The 26220-nt window shown below is 36.5% G+C and overlaps 1 pseudogene; it reads left to right on the top strand.

The window, feature by feature from the left end:
• The first annotated feature begins 1679 nt into the window (after positions 1-1679).
• The window catches only part of LOC120333334 (carnitine O-palmitoyltransferase 1, muscle isoform-like), a 31372-nt pseudogene continuing 6831 nt past the window's right edge, over positions 1680-26220 (top strand).

Below are 26220 nucleotides of genomic sequence, written 5' to 3'. Positions count from 1 at the left end.
TTGAGAGGCTTGGCGGTGTGGCGCATCGTGCCAAGCGTTAGGAATACGCTCGCCACCTCATCTCTGATTACTCTTCGTAGGTTCGCATCGCATGCAGGGATAATCATGTGCGAGAGGATTGCTGGACTCCTCGCCACCGTAGGGTGATTAACGTAACCGCTGGTCGAGAGGCCGTGGTTCGCCATATGATTGAGTCGTCTTCTCGGTTTTTCTCTCCCCAGGATAAATATGTAAATTCTATCCTAAGGTACTGTAATTGCCCGATTTTACATCGTTTATTTGTTTTATTGTGTTCTTTTGACTGTTTTTGGTGGACGGGCATGCACTTGTACGTTTATAAATTTTTTATTAAGTTATGCCCGTCCTCCAGGTCGTCTGTGTTTTGTTTGTCCGTTTGTTGTTGTTTTGTTCCTATCAGTGTGATTAAAATAAAATTGATTGGTTGATTGAGAGCTATGCACCTTTCCCCGACCTTTGACCCCGGAATATTCTTCCTATACTTTACCATTGCAATATTCTCGAGGGTATTTTAAGGGTGCTTTTGTGTGTTGGCGCCCGTAAAATGGGGTATGTGTTTCAAACCATCATTATGATTCATCGCATACAACGATCTGTTTTTAAAAGTACCGGTAAAGAATTTCAGGCTAGTCTATCACTCATTTCTACACTAATTTTTATTACTGCAATTAAATTAAAACTCATAGAAAGAAAGAGTGACCATTGATATATCTGATTTATATTTAAGTTGAAACAACTGAAAACTAACGCAACTGAAAACTAACGAATAGAGTTCAAAAACGCAAAAACGAGGTAATGTTTACAGCCACGCTTGAAAATCTGTCTGAGTGAGAAAAGTGTCTGAGCGGATGCGAAATGGAGGCATTGTTACGTCACTTTGTGAATCTTGCTGATTGGCCAATGTCACGAAGTAAATAAGGTAGTCGATGCTCGGGGAAAGGTCCATGTTCAGTGGGACTTATCGGTAACGCTCCGCTGCACACAATTTGACCCCGCCTATTGTCAACAGCACAGCTGTTCTGAGTGCAGCTGCATTCCCAGCTGACTTCGCCGGTCCAAAGCGCGACCTTGCGTTGGTCAATTTTATTTGCTATACCTGTATACTTTGTTTATTAAAGGCGGTTAAAGTTGGTAGAATAAGAAGCTTCTTAAGTAGTTACTTCTGGGAGGATGGTAGAAAGACAGTTCAAAAGTTTGCACATAACTGCAGTACAGAAATAATCTACTATCTATCTATCAGTAATATTTTGAGCCTTAGTGGAAGGTTTAGGAAATTTTGTAATTTCAAGATTTTACTTCAGTGTGTTGTCATTGGTTTTTATATACTCGTTATTTCACTTTTTTAAGATATTATTAAGGATATTTGAAATTGAAACAAACTGCAATTCACGACACCGGCTGTTGGGCTGTGGCTTTCATAGCGAAATGCTGTTGAATAAATTTCATAGTTGCGTGTAGCTCGCCTCTCCTTGCAAGTAAAAGATAAATTTTTCAAATCAAACATCTTCCCCCTATTGCTAGCCGCGCCACTGCCGGCACGTTCATATATACGCCATATGGTATATGATAATTTTTTTTCAAATTAGGTTACTGTATATTCATACTGAATTATACAACACCCATTTCTAATTTTATTATTGTATCTCAGTTAGTATATCATAATGGATGTTTCATCGATAGCAGATGCAACGAATAACTTGATAGTATATCTGGCAACAATCATAGAGATTGCTCATTATACTCTGGTAATTTACGGAGTACGGAATGACTGGGGTAAGTTGATCATATATAGACAGTTTTTTACGTTTCAAAAAATGTGGTTTCGACCAGTGGTGGGATTCAAATTTTTTGTCAGTCGGTTCCATCACATGAATGTCATATTTTTTTTTAGCCGTTCTGTTGCAAAAGTCATGTTTTTTTCTGTAAAGCCAACCGGTTCGCAGATCTCATAAAATTCCGTGAGACGGTTCTATAGAACCGGTGCGAACCGGTTGAATCCCACTACTGGTTCCGACCCGCAGACTCAGAAGGATGGCTTGATGCTTTCTAAAGGCCTATTCTCTTTCAGTAGTTGATACCTCCTAAATAATTATACTTTGGGTAAAACATAGAAACCCAAAATAAATCTATTGCATGCTTTTTAACTGAGATACACTCTAGTGTAGGGGTTCTCAAACTTGTAGTGTTATGGAACCCGGGAATGGCCTCGCAATTAATTTTTTTTAAAAATAAAACACAATTGTTATTTGCCGATTATTGTTTCTGAATAAATTAAAATTACTTTATTTAATGACTCCGCTTGTAAAATTTTATTGATGACGTTATAGCTTTTTGGACAGTCACAAAATCAGCCAATTCAGTATTTTAATAAGTAAGTGAATAGCTCGGAAAGCCCCCAAGTTTCATTCACAGAGCCCTTTAAGAAAATTATTTTAAATTCAGATGTCAACAAGGCAAGGAAACAGCCAGTTGCCACATGGTTGATGTCGATAGCTTGTTGCTACGGTGGAGGGATGATCATAAGTGTTTGTGTAGGAAAACCTGCTCTGACTCCTCTATCCAATAATCAGGTATGGATTTGTTTTATTGTTAAGCTCAGGGGTGTGCAATCTGCGGTCTGTGGCCAAATGCGGCCCACAAGGAAAAATAATGCGGCCTGCAATTTTATAGTTGTTTAATCTAGTATGTGAGAGTAATTCCGATCCATTTGCATTGCAAAGCCTATACCCGAGTCCAATTCATTATCTATGACCTAACAGCTAGGTTGTGCGATGCGAACAACGCATGTCAGGATCAATAACCAATATTTTTGTGTCTACTAGAAACCTCTGTTAAAATAATGGTATGGCCCGCGGTTTCACCCACTTATTTGTACCCCTTGTATTGAAAGCTGCACATCCCTGAATAGTTAATCTGAGTAAAAAAGCATATGCCATACTTTCCAAACTGGTACGAGGCCTTCAGGCGGTCGAATTCACGATCCAGAGTCCTTTACAGCCAAGATCGCTATGGCGACCAATTGAGTCGTAATTTCGACCCCTGTTCCAACCTTGCAGAACGGTAGTGTTCTGCGGAACAGAGTTTGAGAAACGCTGGAGTAGGCTGTGCTAAACCGGAAAGATTTCAATCATTCAAAAAATTGTAGATCCTCACGTATCGACAGGTATCGGTGGCAACATAGCATATGATAGCCTGGACATATAAATGAATATTAATTTTTCATTTCAGTCAGTTCTCATGATGACAATAGTATGGTGGCACATCTTCTACTCTCCCAAAGATGTCATTTATAATTTGTTGTCATGGAAACCAGCGATGTTAGTGATTGTTCTGGGAAAAGAAATGATACGAACACGAAAAGTTATAAAAGGTTTGCTATATATTTGTTTACACTTTCTGATACTTGATGTTTGTGAAAAATTTGCATCAAACTTCGCAATTCCAGCAGTTTAGGAATGATTTTCATATTTATATCAGGGGAAAGGAATGTTGATAAGACAGCTTAATAATATGACATACCTTCGCCTCTCTTTCAGTTACAAGTCTGTGTTGAGTATGGTGTAAGTTAGCCAGTCATTTGTTTCAGATTTCAGGACAAATTTAATTTGTAAGAACTTTATTTCATGACACGCGGAAATACGCTGTGCTTGTTTTTCTTCCGTAGTCTCGGTTCTCAGTTAAGGCCAGCATATATTTGAGCATTGATACATGTGCTGCTTGCTGGTATGAATGCCAAGCGTTGCTCTCATGTTATTCCATTTCAAACAATTATTTTCGTAATTTAGGAGTGAAACTCGGTCGTGGAGCTTTCCCTGACTCTCTCTTGATCTGTACTATTCTTGGAATGTTTGGAGCCTGCGGAGGGGGGTTCGTCAAAAATGCTGCAACGTTTGTGAGGAAACAATGGAATCATGAGACCGTGAAATGTATTCATTTGGCGACGTGAGTATTGATTTGTTACAAATTGAGACATAAAAATTACGGTAATTATTACGGCAGTTAGTGACTGGGCTATGGAGTTGCAATTTATTGCAAACTTCTGGCACATTCGAGCAAGAGTAAAGATTTTGAAATCTTTAGAGCAGACAGACAATCAAGTTTACAATTCCAAAAGAGTTTAAATATAGATTTCACCATGAAACAAAATTCAATGTTTTGACTCCAATTTCTAAATATCACTAAAATAATAAAAGTTGATAAGATGCTATAAGCTAGTGCTACCAAAATTTGTGGTAACTCTGGCTCCATCTAACCCGGTAGGCTTTGCTCCATGGCTTTGACTCCAGCCCTGATAGTGACATTCATACATTTTCTAAAATGAAAGAACCCGTTGTTAGTGAGCTTGATACATAAGGAAACCCGTTCTAGAATTCTGAATTGCTCTTTGGGAACATGAAATGGTTTTCTAAGATGAGGGAACCAGTTTGACACAGAAGAGAACCCGTTCTTACAATTTTGAATTAAGTTACTGGCAATTTACCATAATATCCTATTTTTTTCAGAGTAACAAAGCTCAGCCTTCTGTTCTCTCTACTTTACAATTTACAACTTCTAGGAATCCTGCCGATCTCATTCAACACTGTTGTTCTTCTACAACTAACTGTGATGTTCCTGATATCGGTAAGATATAATATATTATAGGCAATTAGCCCATGATTCAATATGGCCTGCTGAACTTGAGTGAAATAGATTAACACTTTGTGTTTTTACCTTTTTGCGTTCTAATACGGCCAGGCCAATTGGATACTCCCGTAATGTGTACCAGGTTAAGGGTTATTCTCTACAGCAGGCCTGCCTAATGTCTTTTATGGTTGCGATCCACTTTCACATTAGAAAGTTTTTTGTAGGTTGCAAACTCAAATACCAGCCAAGTTTTGATTTACCTTGGAAATAAAATAGTTTATTTACATAATGAATCAAATCCAAAAATACTGAGTAGAGCAGGCGAAATATTTGAATATTGTGTCAATATTGAAATATTATAGCTGCAGTTTACTATTCGAATATCTGGTAACACATTACCTGGGCATGTCACTGAATCAAATTCTTGCCTTGTATTTGTACCTATGTATTTGTATGTATTTATGTCAATTTATTCCCTCCCATTGAATAGTGTTCCCATTGAAAAAACATTACAAACTTATTTATAGCGCTGGCCTTGGAATTCCCTGCAGGATTCGAACCTATGAACTCATGCAGGTTACTTAGAGGTTAGATAGCAGGCATTCAAGTCCTATGACACGTTTAGACCAACTCTACATATAAAAAATTAACAAATTCTCGTTATTTCAGGCTTCTTCCAAGTTTGGCGTCAACTTTGATCCGTTCCATCGAGTTGAGAAGATTATCACAAGTTGTGTGATAGATTATTCTGCGTATGGGGGAGCTGAGGAAGAAAAATCCCCTCAGAAAAAAGCTGGGGAGGAAAAATCCCCTGAAAAGAAAAAAGATTCTTTGAAAAAGAAAGAATAAGTCCATAGGTTTTCAAATTTAATTTACTTCCTGTAATGCATCGGATTATCTGTTTGATTTAAATCAGGGTATTTTTTCCGATATTGAAACTCGTATTTCCCTCTTTCAACGTTAATTTTAACAGTTTTTATAATTCTGTATTACAAATCCCCACGCATTGCATTAATGCAATTTATGATTGTGTGACTGTATTATAAATATTAAATTATATATTATTATAACGCAGCTAAAATTTTAACTTAGTCTTCCCTCTCTCAATGTTAATTTTGTTAATTTATTTCATTTTTTAAAACAAATATTTTTTTATTTAAATGAGTTTAAATTGAACAATGCAATAATCTTGTGAAAAACTAGTCATTCGGGAACCACTGACATATATCCAGGGATGGCCAATACCGAATAGTTCACTATTTCGAATACATTCGAAATTATTTTTTTCGAATATGAAATTTCGAATACTTCGAAAATAAAATCCACTAATTGAAGCTTATCTAAATGTATGTAGGAATTTCCATACAATAAGCAATGAAATAACTGCTATCTACAAGTTACAGCCTAGCTATATTACCAGGCATTTCATATTTGCAGATTATTGCAGTATATATTTTATATACCATGAGTCATGTTAACAGAATTAAATTAATAGGACAATAGTGGTATCGATGATGGATTTGAATATTTGCGCAACACAAAATCATCCTAGTAAAACGCCCATACTTTTAAATACCAACCATTATCCAAATTATTTGTCGAAAAGCGGGATAAAGTATGAGGTATTTTTCCGGCTTGTGACAATTTTTTCGTGAGTACAAAAATACGACTCAAAAATTAATTATATTCGGGAACTTTACCACACATTTCAAGTCCGCAGATCGCCGTTGTATGTTTGAGTAATAATACTTTTATTATTTTATAAATATGAAAATAGGAATCAAAAACTATTTATAATCGGGTAGTTTACCACACATTGTAAGTCCACAGATCGCCGTTGTATTTTGTAAATACGAAAATAGGAATCAAAAATTAATATTAATCGCGAGTTTGCCACACAATTTATGTCCACAGATTGTCGTGATATTGTGCCGAATATAATTAGTTTTGATTCTTATTTTAGTACTCACGAAAAATTGTCACAAGTTTATATTTTATCCCCCTCTTGGGAAGTAATTTGGATAATGGTTCCCATTGGTTTGTATTTGAAAGTATGGACTTTTTACTAGGATGATTTCGTGCTGCGCAAAATATTCGAATCCATGACCGATACCACTACTTAAAATGCCTTACCGTGTTAATTTAATTCTATTATCATAACTCAAATGTTGGTAAATCGGGCTGTTTACCACATATTTGAAGGCCACAGATCGCCGTTGCATTTTAAAATTATTAGTTTTATTATTTTGTAAACACGAATCCGAAATTAATTATAATTGGGCAGTTTATCACGTATTTCATGTCCACAAATACACGTTGTATTTGGCATTAATACTTTACCACACATTTTATGTCCACAGATTGTCGATACAACCATGAGTTACGTTGAACAGAATTAAATTAATACGGCATGACATTTTAAATGCTGGTACCAGTCATGGTTTGGATTATTATGCGCAACAAAAAATCATCCTGGTAAAGGATGAATACTTTTAACTATCGTTATCAGAATTATTTGCCAGAAATTATTTTCTAATAAATCGACTTGTTTTTCCAACTTGTGACAATTTATTGGATATCGTAACAATGTCGGCTATAAATACCGTATTTCCCGGCTAATAAGTTCACATGGCAAATAGGACGATGTCTATTTTTAGCACTCAAAAAAGGGGTTTTTCCATATAAGCCTCCAATAAGACGGGTCGAAAAATTCGCTAATAATTTTATATGTTCAGAACCAGATCATGTTAGTTTGGTAGAATCATACTCACAGAATTAACTATTTATAACAATTGAGCGGTAAATTTAAGTTGTAAAGCGACAATCATTTTGGACAACCTATTAACCCGAATGTTGAAATAATTTTGGAATGTGATGATAATTACTACACTGTACGTCCACGGGTTATTTCACAGCTGTGTTTTCCTGTCCCTGTCGTGTTTTGCTGAATCAGCAAAACGAAAGGGTCACAAATCACTTTATCTCGGTGGCCGTGTTTCTCTTTAAAGTAACGATAACCGGCCTGCGAATAAATATCATGATTGGCAGACCCTAAGACCCAAATATAAGGTTACACAAATCATGCTTGAGAAGACTCATGCGAATAATAATTATGCCACATAGAAATAAAATAAACATACTTTCTCAATTTTTCGATGTAATGGAAATGAATTTGTAAATTAAAAGCCTCGTACACGAATGTCGGCAATGTCCACGTACAAATGTGTCGCAACACTATGCGACGTACTGTCGCAAAGAATATAAACAACCAAAGTGCCGATTCTATTTCATCGTCATTACGTGAGATAGCGTAAAAAGTCGTTTAAAGATTCCCGTAAAACGAAACACCACGTTTACGGCGAAAAGCGACTACTATTCGGAATTATTCGAAAATCAGCCGAAAAGGTATTCGAATACTTTGATATTCGAATACATTCGAATATTCGATTCGTTTTGGACAACCCTGCGATATATCACAATCAATTGTTTCAAATACTTTAGTGCAGCGTTTCTCAAACTGTGTTCTGTTCCACATACTTTCTGAAATTGTTCTGAGGAACAGATCGAAATTGGTCGCCATGGCAATCTCGGCCTTACTTCGGCGATAAATTTTTCTCCCAACTGGTGACAAACAGTTGAACAGACCTTGCTATCTGGGAAGATATGCATTTTACCATATTCAATTGTTTCATTGTCTAATAGCTGTAATAAGCCTATGCTGATTATTGAGTCGAAATAAACTTATACTAGTCTCATAGTGGCCAGTCTTTGAAAGAAAGTAAACATGAGGAACCTGATACCCGAATCCATGTTTGTGCATAGACTGTCAAGGGCTGTTGGTATTTTAATCAGGCTCAAAAATTATGTGCCATTGAGTGTTTTACGAACTGTTTATTTTGCAATTTTTCATTCTTCCATTCAATATGGTATTGTCTTATGGGGTTCAGAATCAAATTGCGCTGTCAGGACTATATCAAATGTGCCGTTGCAAACTAGACTTAGTCCACTATTTCGAAACTGAATGACTTATTTCACTATGAAATAGGTAAAATCATGCATAAATTCTCCTCAGGGAGTTTACTTGAATCGTTTGCGTCATATTTCACCGATTGTAGTAGCCAATATTCGTATAATACACGATCCTCTTTATAAAATTCATATTTTATTCCAAGAGCTGACACAAAATTCTCCCAAGAATCAATCGAGTGCACTGGTCCAAAAAATTTGGAATCAAATTCCTGAATTTATTAGATTGGCTTCCTATGTGAAATTTAAAAAAAGTTACCTAAATTTTCTTGTTAAGGATTACTAGAGTATAGTTATAATATTCAATAAGGATTGAAACATGTAACTGTCCATCATATAATGGTCACATTGCCACTGTTTGCTTACTATCTTTCAATTTTCAAACTAATTTTAAATAATTTTCTCTAATTCACTTATTTTTTCTGGCTATTATTATCTGTATTGAGAGTATACTTCGTTTAAATATTTGGTAGATAACTAGTCAACGGTTACTTTATATATTTTTTTCTCAATAATTATTTATCTAGAATGGGTGGTGGCTGACTTTGATGACCTTTGGTCGTATCCAGTAGTGGGGTTCAGCTGGTTCGCACCGGTTCTATAGAACCGTCTCACGGGATTTCATGAGAACAGCGTACCGGTTAGCATTACTGGTTACTCACAATGACTTTTTGTAACAGAACCGGGTGAAAAATATGACTTTTGTGATCGGCGGAACCGGCGACAAAAAAATTGAATCCTACCACTGGTCGTATCGCCATCTCCCAGTCTTCTAACTTTTTTTTTGTTTAAACAGTGATTGTTTGGTATGTACCGGGTCGCTTTGGCGTACCTATTGCTTTTCATTTTATTTATTCAATAACATATTTAGTTCGATTTTATTATATTCATCGGGTTTCTGTTAGATTTCCCCAAGGGTGGAGTCGCTCGATAACCAGTATTGGTTTTCGACATCTCCTTTCACCCTGGAATGCGACTTTTTTATATTTCCTTTAATTTGTGTATGTATAGTTTGTACTTTCAAGCATGTTGAAGAAATAAATTACTGATTACTATATTTACTAACTCACTACTTTATTTCTAGCTTTGCCGCAAATTGAAAATGTTTCGTCTCAAAGAAGTGGATCCGACATTCTTTTGACTTGGAATGCAGTATCTGACAGAAACGTTCTATACAACATAGAAATCTTAGATGAAAAACATGGAGAGACTCACACTACAGAAGTTCCTCAGTATAGGATGAAGTCACCTACACTTGGTAAAACATCGTTTCCAAGTCTGGGCCAAGGATGAATGGGGAAACTCTGGCATCAAAACGCAGTCAAAGAATGTTGTAAAAGGTATATTTCCAGAATTATGCAGATTTTAATTTTTTTTGTCATGGAATTCTGTGAATAATACACATACGAGTATACATAAGAACAACCACTGGCAGTCAGAATCATATTGTGGTGACGATAGACTGCCCAACTCATTGTAACAATTTAATTCAGTTTTGTCATGGATTATATCCTAATCGACTAGCACAGGGGTGTGCAAATTGTGGCCCGTGGCCCACGAAACGAGTTTTTAGTTTCGTTTATTTGGTACGTGCTGGCATTCCAATCTCTTTGCGCGGCAAAGCCTATACTGTACCAGTACCTGGGTGCCACTGCCATATTAGCAACAATAGCTAGCAGAATTCTGTTGCCAAATACACACTGCTCAGAAAACGTAGCAAAGGCAAGCAAAAATAAGTTTTACCACTGCCAAGGTTTGAAAATGACGCACCGAATACTGTGTGTCTTGCTGACAAAGCGAGTGCGAATGATGAAACATTAACTTAGGATACAATTACATAATCAAATTAACAACTTTAATAAAACATAAAAAATACAAATTTTGAGTCTATTTTATTGCCAGCTTATTAGCAGTGATGGTAGTTTTTATGCGTGTGTGCGGTTATCTGCATATTCAGTACCCATTGCCCACCCAATTCATCAGACCCCAGGTGATGATCATGAGATTTGAATCCGATACATAATAATCTGTGATGTCAACACAGTTAAGTCAAACACTTTAACGACCAGTTCATCACACCGGCCTGATAACAACTTAGTTAGAACTACAAGGTGTTAAAAAAATAACGCAAAATTAACGGAATGCTATTTAAACCATTTTAACACCTTTTAAAAGCTTTTTATACTTATATTTATAGAACGCAGAGGACCTCCACCTATCAACTTTGCTGGAGCAAATATTGGGAATCTGCATCTACCGGAAAGAGGAAATCAGAACAATCAGCAAATGGTGAGATTTGAGTAATATCTATTCTCAACTTTCTATAATGATTTTCAAAGTATTCATATGTATGTTTTCAATCATCTCCTACACGATGTAATAGACAGTTACAGGCTCGGTTGTGTGGTGCATCGTGCTAAGCGATATGAATACACTTGGTACCACCCCTTTGATTATCCTGTAGGTTTGCAGGTTCGAATCGAATGGGGGATAATTATGTGTGAGAGGATTGCTGGACTCTTCGACGCTGCAGGGTGTTTCATGTAACTGCGTAACCGCTGGTCATTTATGGCTTCCTCCACCATCAAGTTCTTGCAATTGGAAGTATTGACTAACTAACCCCATATTCTACATAGACTGATAACCAGACGAGAGTCTGTGGTTCGTAATATGATTAAGCAGTGTTATCGGCTTTTCCTCCCCCGAGATAAATGTGCAAAACCTATCCTAATTCATGTTGATAATAAGCCCCAAAATGTGATGTCACTATGCATATTAGAACTTTGCTATACCAGGGGACCAGAAACTGTGGGATATTCAATCACTAAGCCATATGAAATATTTAATCCTTAAATTTGAATGATATTTGTCTGCGTTTTTATAGCAGGTAATAAAGATAAAAAATATGCTAGATAGTAAAATTGAAATTTTTTTAAGGGGCAAAATGAACAAGAAGAAGTTGGTGCAGTAGGTGGAAACCAAGCAATAGAATAAACCAATACAACATGAAGGTGATGACGGTACGTGAAATACCATTTACTAAAACAGCAAACTTGATTTCTTGTCTTTTATATTGTCGAAATAGTTCGTGGAGTCATATTAGATCAGTGGTTCGCAATCTTTGATAATTAGAATGAAAATTACCATTCAGTAGCAGAAAACAACATCATCAATCATTGGTACTACAATCAAAATTATAGATAGTGGTACAAATAAAACTAACATTTTTTGATAGTTCTGTGGCCCACCTCAAAATCTTTTCGTGGCGCAGCAGTGGGCCATGGCCCACTGGTTGAGAACCAGTGTATTGGGTGAAACAATAACTCATTTTGTCTCCTATTTTTGCTATGTTCACTGTACTGTGAGTAATTTGCCTTAGTTTTTTGAATGTGGTCTTCACATATCTGCGGACGATCAATTACCCCTGAAATATTATTATATTTGCAGGAGTTCAACCAGGTTTTCCCTCAAGTTCATTTTTAACAAACAATATTCAAGATTTGTAATTGTTGCTAATCTAATGCCTTATTCAAACTTCACATAGAAAATTATTATGACATTTCTCTACTGAGCACAATTTTTAGAGTCATCTAAATGAAAATTTTTTTTTTCAGATTCCGATGATCTTGAGAAGTTTCCAAACTGACCACGTTCTAAAGACATTGCTAAAATACAAATGTTTCAATAATGTTGTATATTCAACATTTCTGTCGTTAACATTGCTGCTGTTATATTCAACATTAAATTTCTCCAATAATCTCAGACTGAAAGACGAATGATCCTGTGGTATCCTGCAACACATTATGGACATGCACATGTAGTAAAGGCTTAAATATTAGAAATATTAACTCTTAAAGACTAGATAGTCTAGTCCAATAATAGTAGAATTAGGGGAAAATTTCATAATTTTTTTTTTATGTGAAATGCTGATTTTGCATAGGCTTGGATTGTGAAAACATAGTAATTGACTCTTAGTCATATGCACCACCCTTCAGCAATGATTTCGGCAATTTAGGTCATCCCTCACAAGATTTGACCTCTTGAACTGACCTCAGAGCATTTTGTAAAATTCTGCACCAAATCCTGATTTGCATGTTTTTTCATACAAATTCTTGTCATTTCATAATTTTTTAATTTTTTTTACCTATTAGTTTTACAAATTAGGTTGGGTGCTGTATTAATGCTTTAGCTTCTTATGTACTATTTTTAGTGAGTCATAACAAACTCACGTTAAGCTTTTCCAGATATCATGTGTATTGTTTGGTGACCGTACATTTGAACCCACGTACATTTGAACCCATGCGTATATCCGCGGGTTCAATCTATATGCGGGTGCTAAAACCCATGGGTTAGGGTGAGTATGGGTTCAAATATCCATAAAACAAAAAACAATTCATAAGTGCGATAGTATGCAGGTACAATTGCCATGGGTTCAAATGTAATGGAACCGTATTGTTTTTATGTCGCCCTCATTCAGCAATTTTTGTGTAATTATATTTTTATGGTATGTCAACAACTTTCATTATTTAGGTCAGGTTTTGAGTTTTTTCTTATAATTGACAACTGCTGTACTTATTCTTGCTGTATATCAGTTTACTTTGCCACTCCACATTTTTGCTTGAATTTTAAAATATATAAAAATAATAAAAACTATAAAAATCAATAAAATTATAAATAAAAAAAAATCCAAGGTATTAACCTAATCGTAACTCGTTTCAAATAGCCATTGTTCGAATTTTTATTAATTTTTGTTGTGAAATGGATTATTATCTTTTGCTTTTATGTTTTTCAATTATTGTCAACCACTGATATCTATTATTTCTGTGTATATTTTAGAACATCCCTATGAATTAATGATATTCTGATTTGTCGGCAAACCCGCCATAAATTATGCATTTCATATCTGTTATAATAACAGTTGGACTGGAGTGATTGATTTTTGGCTCAGTGTTGTGGTTTGATATTGTGTTCCGAAAACTTGGTAGCTAAGGACTCTACTGGAGCCCAGTGTAACTTTGCCCCTAATCTATGTAAAGTATTAAGAAATGTCCATTATGGATTCTAGTAATATTATAATAGTGATACATGTAGAATATTACAATGATGTTTTGTTTTGCAATTCCTATTACGAATTTCCATTTTTTTGTTTTGCATGAGTCAGGTTTTTGAATTTTTATGTACTGCAATCCGCTTTTCTTGTTCATTCTCTTGTTTATTCATTCTTCTTGTTTATTCTCCATAACTCCGTGTGTTTCTCTAAGTTTTAAAAGAGTAAAAAAAAAGTAAAAATAGTCAAAAAATAATGAAAAAAAAAAAATTCATGTATTTCCCCTTAATATGAAAAAGTAAAAAAAATTAAAAAAACAGCAACAAATAAAAAAAATTTCGTGTATCCCATAAATTTAAAAATATAAATGTGAAATATTTCATTAAAGAGCTTATAGCTTTATGATACAAAATGAAATGATCAACATAACACTTTGGCCTGCATAATCTAACTGGTCTTCTGTCAAAAATGCTAATGATTCGAATTTTTTTTATTCCATGTGGTATTTTGTTAATTGTTGTAGCATCTGTATAATAAATATTCAATGTGATAGAACCGGGCTCCATGCCCAAGAGCCTGATTGCCTACAACTAGAATTTTGCGAGTTACATGCTGTTCGGATCTCAGGGAGTTTAATTTAGTGTGAGAGACTAGTAGAATTCAACTGGTAGGTTGGTTAAGGAAATCGACCCATATTTTACTAGCAACTATTCACTTGGGTTAGTGTTTGGACGGTAGGGCATCATTCATCATATAGCTAAAGCTAAGGAATTTTATTTTTATTTCTTGTAATGAAGAGAAAAAATTAATCCAAACCCAAGTACTTGAAATTGCCATTTTTGGATAACCTGAATGTTTATTACGACAAGACTTTCAATGGTGATGCTGGCAGCCTTGGCTATCAGAAATCAGAGTATCAAAGAGCGAATGATGTCGAATGGACAAGCAGCAATGCATCTCCTAGAACTTTAGTTTTTGGCAGTTCGACACGTTGAAAATGGATGCGACTTTTGCGAGACGTCAACCGCTATATGTAGCCTACCTGAAGAAGGAATAATGTAGCGGCAGATCTCACCCTTAAATGCGGTAGATGTCAAGCTAAAGTCGCATGTGACAATGATTAGTGCAGGGTTTCCCAAACTGTATCGCGGCACACTAGTAGGCCGCCAAGGTCTTGAAAGCGTGCCACGAATTTTCACAAAATTCCTGAGATTTTTTCACAATAATTAACGATGCAACATGAACTTTATTACATTGCAATCAGTAATGGATGTAGTTCGGTACCACACATATTATAGGGTGACCCAAAAAACGAAACCCAGTCCATTTGGAACATATTGTATGGATTCCGTTATTTTGGGTCAACCTGAATAAAGATTCATTATTCAATGTCCACCGATAGATGATGTAATATGCCACACTTCTCTAATATCTGGATATATAAGGTGTTACGTTTTCGACCCCAACCCAACAATGCAAGTTTGCTCAAAGCAAAGTCTCTGGACTTAACTGAACAATCACTTTCAAACGGCAGCAGTTAAGAAATTGAAGAGATTCTTATAGCGATATTAATTTTCATAATATTTGACATGTCATGTTTTCACATTTCATTTTTCACATGAAATATTTGGAGTTCTAAATACGCCTCGTTGGGCATGGCCTTCCGCTAAGCAGTAATCAATGATCAACTTTTATAATTGGATTTGGTGTAGAGAGGAAATCCAATAATCATATGGCGAACCGTGGACTCTTGTTCGATGAACAGTACATGTACAAAGAGCTGATAGGTCATCAACATTTCCATTTTTCAAATCTTGAACTTTCATATCTATCCTGGGGAAAGGGAAACTGATATTACAACTTGACCATATGGCTAGCCACGGTCTCTGGTCTTATTTCCGTTATATATACCGATAGTCCATGTCCGATACAAGGTTAAATTGGTTTCTGATGGTTATACTTATAGGATATGATTTACATATTTATCCCGGGGGAGAGGAAAACCGGTAAAACGAATTAATCATATAGCGAATCAGGACCTCTCATCCGGTTACCAGTCCATGACGGGTATGGGAATAGTTTGCCGGTTATTTGTACAAAGCGCATGTACCTGTGGCATCTGATTGGTCGACACTTACTTTTTTCATATCTCGGACTGTATAATACTCTATAATTAGCTGTTACACCCATAGTCATCCATTACCTGTGAATCTTATGCATAACAGTGAATATGGGGGGAGCTGACTTGGATGACCGTATGGTCGTATCGCTCCCTCCAGTCTTTACCATAAACATTGTTTATTTATTTGTATTTATGCTATCATATTTATATTTGTTTTGGTTGACGAATCAATAAATCTCTCTCTCTCTCCGAATTTCTTTGTGCGCTGGCTTCAGTGAGCAAAAGTTATCCAGGTATACACTAGGTGGCATTAGAGAACAAAAAAAAATCGCTAACACGACCTTTGGACTATTTGTCAATGACTACAAGAACATTCTTCAAAATTGTACCGTATACTGGGAATTTTTTGTGCAGTACATTACAAAATGTAATGTTGACCATTAACAAGTGTTAATGTTGATAAACAAGTTAATAGTAAACACGACTCCAGAATATTCAGCCGCGTGGAGGCAACATGCAGCGTATCCATGACGACTAGATTTTAATTTCCGGTAAATAGCGGATTTTTTTTCAAATTTAATTGCTGGTATTATACCGTTATCGTCCCCGTTTTCTGATCTGTGTTCTTTGTTTCTGTTTGCCTTAGGTTAGGCTATTGCACCACCTTCCTGGTCAAAAATATCAAGTATTTTGTGGCGTCTAGAGCTGCCGCAAAACCATGGCAGGATTTCCAAACATTGCCGCTATGACCAAACCCTGACCTACAGTGACTGACTTTTTAGCTGTCACAAACCAATAGCGACCGGCGATCGTTACGACAGCAAATCGAATATCACCAATTTTACTGCCGTAACCACGGCATGTCGGCTGTAATAGCAGGGCTGCCCCTGATGGTGATAAATATTGGGTAATTTGGAACGCCTTTCTTATGAATACAGTTTTGATGTTTTTGGGGTTAGGTTTGGGTTTAAGTAGATATAATTTTGCATGATAGACTAAAATATTGTACAGGACTTTGTAAACATACCGGTAATACTGTAATAGTGCGATAAAACCATGGCAAGAGATGCGACTGTACGTTTGTGGCAGGAGCTGCCATGAAGTGGTAAGAACTGCGACTCCCCGTAACGATACTAGAATTGTTGAGATACTTGGAATAGGTTAGGCATTAACATATTTATGCCGGGGGAGAGGAAAGCCGATATACTGCTTAACCATATGGCAAACCATGGCCTCTCATCTGGTTACCAGTCCATGTCGGGATCATATGGGATTAGTTAGACAATTATTCCGATTGCATGGACATGTTGGTAAAGGTAACTGACCAGCGGTTATGTGAACCACCCTACAGCGGCGAGGAGTCCAGCAATCTTTTCAAACATAATTATCCTCCACAGAATACTTATGCGAACTTGCGAACCCATTGAAATTGTTTACCAGTTATACCGTACTTACCGTATTTATTCGCAAATAAGCTGAGTTTAAATCTCAAAAAAAAAGTTGCCCAACTAAGGGACCGTCTTATGTGCGCATAACTCAGATAGCACCAAAAAATCGGCTCCTTCGCGCATCTAGACTTTGATCACGCAACGAAATGATATAATGCTGACTTGCCGGTAATTGCAACAGCTACAGACCATGCTTAATTCTCACGATAAAGAGCGTGCACGCACACACCACACACGCGATCGCTTGTCTAGGTGTGATTGTCTGATCATGAACGTGACCGCTTGTATTTGATTAAATTTAATTGTATCTTTTGCATAACAGCAACAGCATTGATCTATCTACCAGCCGTCTCGTGATCAAAACGTTATCATTTGTGCACAAGTAAGAATCAGACAGAAGTTTCAGGTAGAATAAGACTCACAGCATTAATTCTCAACAATAAAACTGTAATTTCAATCATTTTGAACAATCATTTACGGTAACTGAAAGGTTGAAATAACCTATGAATAGAATGTGATAAATACTGTGCTGTACGTCCATGGGTTAGTGAACAGCTGTGTTTTTCGTTTTTCCTGAATCAGCAAAACGGAAGGGTCATAAATCAATCACTTTATTTCGTGGTAGCCGTTTTCTTTCTGAAGTGCCGTTATCGGGCAGGGAGTGCTTCATTGCACCGGCCACGTTTTTGTTTTTAGGATTAAGACAAATAACAGTTGGTATACAAAGTCAATTAAATAATCGGCAGACTCTTTGGCATACATTATAAAATATGTCAGCCCATATATGAAGCTCACACAAATCATGTTTGAGAAGACTTGCGAAAAATAACCAAATTTATTGCCGTGTCCGCTCAGGATATCTCGACTACCTTAGAAAAAATAATGATTGTAAAATATTTTCAATCAAAAATGTCCTCATGTTATACGTTTGGTACTTCAAGTCGGCGCTGATTTAAGTGCCGTCTTCCATTACTATAAAACAGAAAATATAATAATCGAAAATTGTTTTAATCAAAATGTGGACAGCGGCGCTAGAATGTGTATGCCATATACAAGAAGGTAGCGAATCGCGATATTTGAATATTAAATTTGAATTGAACATCATTGACTGTAATAGATGCTGCGCTGTGTTACGATTTGTGGAAACGGCGTATATGCGAATTTTTATAAATTCACTATTTCGAAGCTGTTATTAGGGTGTCGGCTTATCCGCGTGATAGGCGTATAGTCGAGAAAATGCGGTACCTGCCGTATACCTGGCTAACTTCGGAGGCCTTGTAATTTCGGATAAAGTTTCCAATCGTTTGTCATATTGTGCTTCTGGCAGTTTCTATAGTGAGTCCTTATATATCTAAATCTGTTATCATATTCAATAGCGCAATTTAATTTATTTTTTGATTGAAAAAATCATGTTTCACGATAGAACTGACTTTCCGTTTTCGAGCGGCTCAAATCGTGACTTCTACCGATGCTAACTTCCTTAAACTACCGTCTTTCGATAGAGGGCGATAACAATGTATATAGAAAATTAGACCGATCGCAAAATGTCGCAGAAGACTTGAGAAAAAATAGAAATTCAAATATTTTTTTATTATCAAAATAATAGCATCTGACGCACACGTTGAACTTGACATCACACTGACGTCATGTTGCGTCACCGTTATAGATTTGACGCCAGACTTTCGGGCGCCGACGAGTTGGCGTGATTTGAAAATAGCAACAATATTTTGTTTGATTGGATCAACATCGACAATTTTTAATTCCTCCATTTGGAACGGCAGCATGGTTCGAAATAGAAAAATTGTGAGCAGTCGTGAAATACTGCGTAATTATGAAATATATAACAAGCGAAAAATTGAGTTCCGTTTCATGAATTTAACAGAGGATTACATCAATGTAATATATTTCAAGTTTGACGCGAATCCGACAACAAATGGCTGAGTAATTGATTGAATTATAGTGAAATCATCCGAAGTTAGCCGGTTTTACGGTACTTCTTTTGAGGCAAAATACTGTCTCCACATTCCTTAAAAGATGGACATATGCGAGAATTCAATGCTTATAGCAGCTGTGATATCATGAGTGTAAGATCAAGGATTTTGATTCAAAAGGCAAGTTCATAAAAATCGGCATGTGTGCTTTTTCTGTTCTACGTGCTTTTCCTGATTAATATGACCATCAATATAAAACTTTATGCATATTTCTTTGTTTAAACCAGAAAACAGTCAAGAACAGTATAATTTTCCAGTAAGATATGAACTTGTTGTGGGGTCTCATGTAGTTTCGTACCCAACGTACTTCTAGTAGGCGTAGCATAACAATTTTTTCACGTGTCAATCCTAACCCCCACCTGACCACACCATCCAAAAATTATGTCATTACGACGTCATAGTGACGTAATAGAGCCCTTCAAACTATGCAAACCGTCATCCAAGACGAGCAGACGAGAACCCGAAATCGAACAGCTATTTCTCGGCGCGACGATCCCGATAGGAGAGAGATTGCTGATGTTAGTCAGTTCTTTATCATCGGCGCCGATGCCATTTCGGGCGATCGTAAGAAATATTTGCAAGCTCTATGAAGTGATTGTGACGTCGTAGTGACATAATTTTTGGATGGGGTAGTCAGGTGAGGGTAGGGTTGACATGTCAAAAATGTTATGCTACGCCTACTAGAAGAAGCTTAGGTACGAAACTACACGAGCCCCCTTGTTGTGACCCTGCAGGTGGTCACGAGACGCGCAAAAATCCATGGGCCGCAGAGATATTTTCCAATATTTTGAGCCTGGGGCCAAGTTAGCGACGACTTTTTTATTGTAATGTAAATTCATTTCGTTTGAAGCGTCGATCAACTGAGGCATTAAGAGGCATTAATATGATAAACCTGATGAAAAAAGCTTGATTGAAATGGTGATTCTACTTTACAGTCCAGATTTAAAAAAGAATCACTGTCACAATTTGGATATATTTGATAACGAATACCCATTGCTAGATAATAGTGCTATCAAACTGTTGTCCATATTTTCAACCAGTTACCTATGCGTTATGCGGAAGGAATCGGCTGTACACTGCTCCAAAGCTACATGTTGCAGAAACTTTTTTGAGGCCTCGTTTGCAATCCTATATTGGAAACGAAACAGCAGCAGAACTCTAGACTAATTGTGTTTGTACATGATTTGACATGAACAGGTTTTTTATGTGAAATGTTTTGTGTGTACATGTTTCATATGTGCCTTTCTTATACATAATGGGTGCCCAGCACTGCATTTCATTATGCAAATATATAAATATTTTATGTTTCACCCATTACAATTTTTGGTCAGCACATTATTTTTTACTTTTGCTTCATGTGAAATGTTTTTAGGTGTACCCTTTTTTGTCTAGAAGCATGTTGAGGTCCCAGCATTGCATTATTTAGCGCAATATATGGTATTATTCTCTGTTCCGGTCCTTTCACTTTTTTGCCAGTCCACGAGTACATTTAATTAATTTTACCGGTCCGCCAGGGTAGAAAGGTTGGGAACCACTGATCAACATTACTGACATAAGCGGAGTCTAACGCTTGAACTACTAAGCCACTGAGGCTCATTAAAATAAAACTGATCTAAATGAATATTTTATTCTTCACAGGCTCGGGTATTTTCTTTAAATCTGGGGTAAACAAAGAGTCGTTGCACGCTATCGAGAAAGCGGAGTTTGTGGTTGTTTTGGAGGATGAATCCAATGTATTAGACCTTGATGATGTGACAACTTTCTCAAATTTCGGACGTTCGCTGTTGCATGGAAAATGCCATAACAGGTGATTGAACTTTATTTTAAGTTATTATTTTGAGGGGGGAGGTCACGTTTTGAATTTGCCTGAGGTTTCTCAGGATATATATTATTTTAAGAGTTTATTGGGGGGGTTCGGGGGGAGCTCACTCTCTCTCTTCGACTAAGGTTTAGACAAGCTATGATGATATTTTTTCACAAAGTATCTCATAACAATATTTTTTTGTTTTTTTTAACCCTAACCCGGTACACACACTATGGGACATTATTTGCGAGTAAATGCCCGGGTTGTGAATTATGCTGGAGTAGAGGCTTAGTTTGGCAATTTTTTATTGGTATCAGAGTTTGAGCCGTAGCCATATTTCAAATTTTTCTGAGTCATGACAGGCCCCAACTCAACCAGGTTGCAATAAATTAAGTATGCAATGCTGAACTTGGCAGTTCTTAGTCCTAAAATTGTATCTCCTTAAGCGAGACATGGCAGCTTTTTGCCTAAAAAAAACTTGCCTGTGGGTATTTATACAGGGCCTTGTTTTTCATGACTTCTAGACGTTAATAAAAAATAAATTCTATTGAGATGGTTCGACAAATCTTTCCAAGTTATTTGCTATAAAAACAGTATATTTGGAATGGAGGCGGAACATTCCTGGGCCGACGATTCGATCATGAGCCACCTTACGGAAGAAGTCTTGTACGATGAGTTTGTGAACTTTGGATATAATGATGACGGCACCTGCGTCAGAGAATTAACTACGACCCCTCCTTCCTCCTCAGCGTTTAAAATAGAACATTCCAGAACCTGTAAGTGTTGCCTTCAGTTAAAAAAAATATTTTGTGTTCGGGAACACTAATTTAATGCCAGATGGAATCAGTCTTTCAATCTTGGCTATTTGATTGAAAATATTATATGTGGGAACACTAATTTAATGCAGAGTGGAATCTCTCATCTTGATCTAACCTACTGCTCAACTGAAAGTATATTGTGTATGGGAATACTAGATTAATAAAGAGTGGAATCACTTATCACTTGAGCTATTCGATCAGAAATATATATTGTAATTGGGACTGTTTTAATCCAAGGTGAAATCTCGCTCCCATATTTAACTTTTTGACTAAAAATGTTTTGTTCTGCTTTTGGGAGCCATGATTTCATAATCTCATTCTTCGCTATTCAGTGGTTCCCAACCTTTTACAGCTCGTGGTCCCCTTCCAGAGGCTTTCAGCACTCTCACGACCCCTTTTTATCATTCCAGTGGTATTTATAGTGTTATTCTGCTTGGTTGATTCCAAATCCCATTATGATCGAAAAATTCATGCTCAACAAAGTGAAAACACCCTGTGAAATAACCTTATCAAGCGATAAAAAACTAGGAAGAACATTTTTTTTTTATGTAATCATTTTTGCACATAGCATTGTGGCCCCCAGTAACTGCTCTGTGGCCTCCAGTTGGGAACTGCTGTGCTATATATTATCGTTTTTTGCTTGGTAGTGCTGATTTTATACAGAGTTGAATCAGTATCCTAACAATTAATTTTCCTTTATACAGTGCATCGACGTCATTTAATCAAGTCTAAAGATTGCAAAGCTTTTATCTGATGACGTAGACCTCCACATGTTCCCATTTCGTAAATTCGGAAAAGGATTGATCAAAACTTTCCGAATGTCTCCTGATGCTTTCATCCAATTGTCTCTTCAACCTGCACATTTCAGGGTAAGAGAAATTGTTTCAAATTAAAAATATTTTCTAAATTAGGGGTGGGAAACATTTTTTGTCGGCGGGCCATATAACCAACTAGAGCTCGATCAATATCACTTTTTGCCGCTGATACAGATATTGATATAGTGGCCGATAACCGATACCGATATTAATATAAATTATATTGTGAGCCACAAAATGGGCTTTTATGTACCTCATGAGTACATGTAGTTTCATTTTGATATTTATTAGCATTGCAGTGAGACCTTTTCGACGGGCCGTATCACAAACTTCAGACATCGCATAGAAAATTTAGTTTTTTCATCGCACAACAAATTAAAAATTCTCTCATTCTCTCTCATCATTGCAGTAAGACCTTTACGACGGGCCGTATCACAAACTTCAGACATCTAGCTGGGCCGCATAAAAAATTTAGTTTTTCATCACACAACAAATTAAAAATTCTCTCATTATAAATATTATTTATTCAACAATTGAAATTTCGAGTTCTTGCATAGTTGTTACCATCTGCTTTGAAGGCTTTTGTATAGCCTTACAGTAATAAAGGCAGCGGGCAAAATGGCGAAAGACCACCATGTGTTTTGCAATGTAACTAAAACATGTTTTTGGTTCATACATAGCAATTTTTCGTAACTTAACATATGTTAGACCCTCAAATTTCTAGTCTAGTTATAACAGGGGTGGCCATGGTTTTTAGACCAGGGGCCAAATATTTTGCCAATCTAGACTGGCGGTCCATGTTAGTGAGACGTAAAAAGTTACATTTTATGAACAATATTCAGTGTTACAAAAGCAAAAGTGAAGAACAATAAGCCTCATGCTAAAACTAAATTTAATCGCATACTCAACAAATTCCTAGAGTTTTTTTAGCTAAAACATCCAAATATGGTTTTAGTTTGGCTGTGGCAGCATTAGGCGGGCCAGATTGAATTACCCAATGGGCCGGATTTGTCCCGCAGGCAGTAGTTTGCCCATGTCAGCTCGAAGACTCTTGAAAACCCACATTTTCCGGCCAGGCGGAGCTGCTAGCTGTTACGGCCTTATCAATTAGAAATTTCTAGTCTAGTTATATATTTCATAACTTGACCATAAAAAAGATCAGACCGCTTTCTCATATTTCTTCCCTTTTGAAATAAAAGAAAATCATCTTTATTACAGGTCAAAGGTCATTTCAGTTTGACTTACGAAGCCTCAAAGACGAGATTGTTCCGAGAAGGGAGGACCGAGACTGTTCATTCATGCACAACTGAATCCTGCGCTTTCGTTCGCGCCATGGAAGGTTCAGAACAAACTGTAAGTTTGTTATTTTACTAAATCAAGTTGTGCTCAATGCTCATTAGAGCGTGAGTAGACAGAATAATATAGTTATAGTAAACAGGACTCGATGCTGTTATTTCTTGGCTCAATTGAGAAGAAATAGTACGAACTATTTGTGTTGTAATTTAGGTTACCAGAGACTTTCAAGTTATGTAACTGTTAACAAATTGTTGTTTTCTCGCTCGCTCGATTCGACAATGTGCTTTTCACGTCTCTTTCGCACGAGCAGCCTTGCGTTTTAATTTAGTGTCAACAAAGTTTTGTTAACGTCCCAATAACGCTTTCTTAAAAATTTTTTTTGTTCATAGCTTCGGCATCTTTGCTATTCTGTTACACATTCTGTTCATCCTTCTTTTATTTGAACGAGTGTTCCCACTTTTCAAATCTTTCTATAACGTTTTGAATCAGTTTTCCCTATTTCTAATAAATTTCTCATTTTCAGAATGAAGACAGAATTGCTCTTCTGAAGAAAGCTACAGAACACCATGTATCAGGATATAAGGAGGCCATGACTGGTAAGTTATTGTGTTATTTAGAAACATTTTCTTATCCTCAATTCGAACTCAGTACCCGCTGGCTATATGAGGCAGGGGCATAGGGTTTTGAGGGTCGAAACGCCCCCTTTTTGAAATATAAAAACATTTTCTGTAACATACATATCATTTTTCTTAGCTTGAAAAGCTTATTAGACCCTCAAGAGTCTTGGAAGCCAACGTTTTCCTCAACCCCGCATCCAGCTAAACCAGCTGTTTCTTCTAACTTGGCAATTGAAAATTTCAGAAATTATTCAAAATAACTAGCTAACAACTAGCTACAAATAACAGATAATAAGGCGAAAGTATGGATTATTCAAAAAACACGTTGAAAATGCGTGGATGGAACGCACATATTCAGAATAAAGCGGACAAGATCCAATCTAACGAATATTTTTATTTTCAACTAACTTCACGCCCCTTCAAAAAATTGTTTACGCCCCCCTTGTGGGGCACCCCTCTGTTTGACTATCACACTGATCTATGCTTGAAACAATCCAAGTCAATAGGGGGGAGGGGGAATTTCAACAAGGCCCTAATTCTAAACCGATTTTTTTTTCCTCCCATAGGTCAAGGAATTGATCGTCATTTATTTTGTCTCTACGTCGTGTCAAAATATCTCAAGATTGAGTCTCCCTTTTTGCAAAAGGTCAGAATATCATTTTCCTTTTTTTTTTCATTTTTTTTTCGATTTATTACTTTTTCTTCTTGTTTATATATTTCTACTCACTTTTTAATACGTTAACCTCATGTGATGTTTTGTGTCTTCGCTCTGGACAAACCTAATAAGTTGTCACTGATGATTTGTAAGGAGCTGCATTTTTTTTAAGGTCTGGGTTTAATTTATTTGGGCAGGCAATACTGGGAACTGGGAAGGTTCTGATTCGCTGTTAGCATTAACCCACCCCTCTCTAAAATTTCAAACACCCCCTTAATTTTGAAGTATGATACCGCACTTTATTACCTAACTTAAGTATAATTGTATTTGAATATCCAGAAGGTAGAATATTTATCAGTGCAGATGGTCTGTCAAATACATAACACATTTTTATAAGTTACGAATAGTTTTATCGCTAATAGGAAAATATTTACCAACCTTCTAACCCTCTAAAATGAAATGATGAGGTACATACTGGCCGTAGGTTCCCATATCTCCACTATGTGAGAACCTCCTGTTCTAGAAGTTACAGAATCTTTCCAGTTTAGCCGATTCAATTTATTACACCCTGGGTAAGGTGGGGCGACATGATGTTTGAACTCTAACTATCGTCTAGGTCCAACCCCTTAAACATTAGAATTAAAGTAAAAGCACAAATAAAGTTGGATATCCAGATCTATTAGTCTTCATTGCTTTTCAAAACACTTGACCCGCTTTCATAATGCCTACCCAAATTTATTGCACCTCTAGGTGAGCTGGTGAGCAGAGTTTTTTAATCAGCCAACATAGTCTCACACCATAAACATTAGCATAAAAGTAAAAAGTAAAAGCATAAGTTGTTTTCAAAACATTTCTCGCAACGATCATTTTTCTTCTCGGTGTTTCTTATCATGCTGGTGCAAGCTATCGCTGAAACGTAATTTTCTTTCTCGCTGTTGCA

This window comes from Styela clava, chromosome 2 (genome assembly GCF_964204865.1).
Source record: "Styela clava chromosome 2, kaStyClav1.hap1.2, whole genome shotgun sequence".
In the NCBI taxonomy this organism is placed as follows: Eukaryota; Metazoa; Chordata; class Ascidiacea; order Stolidobranchia; family Styelidae; genus Styela; species Styela clava.
This window is presented reverse-complemented; position numbering and strand designations above follow the sequence as displayed.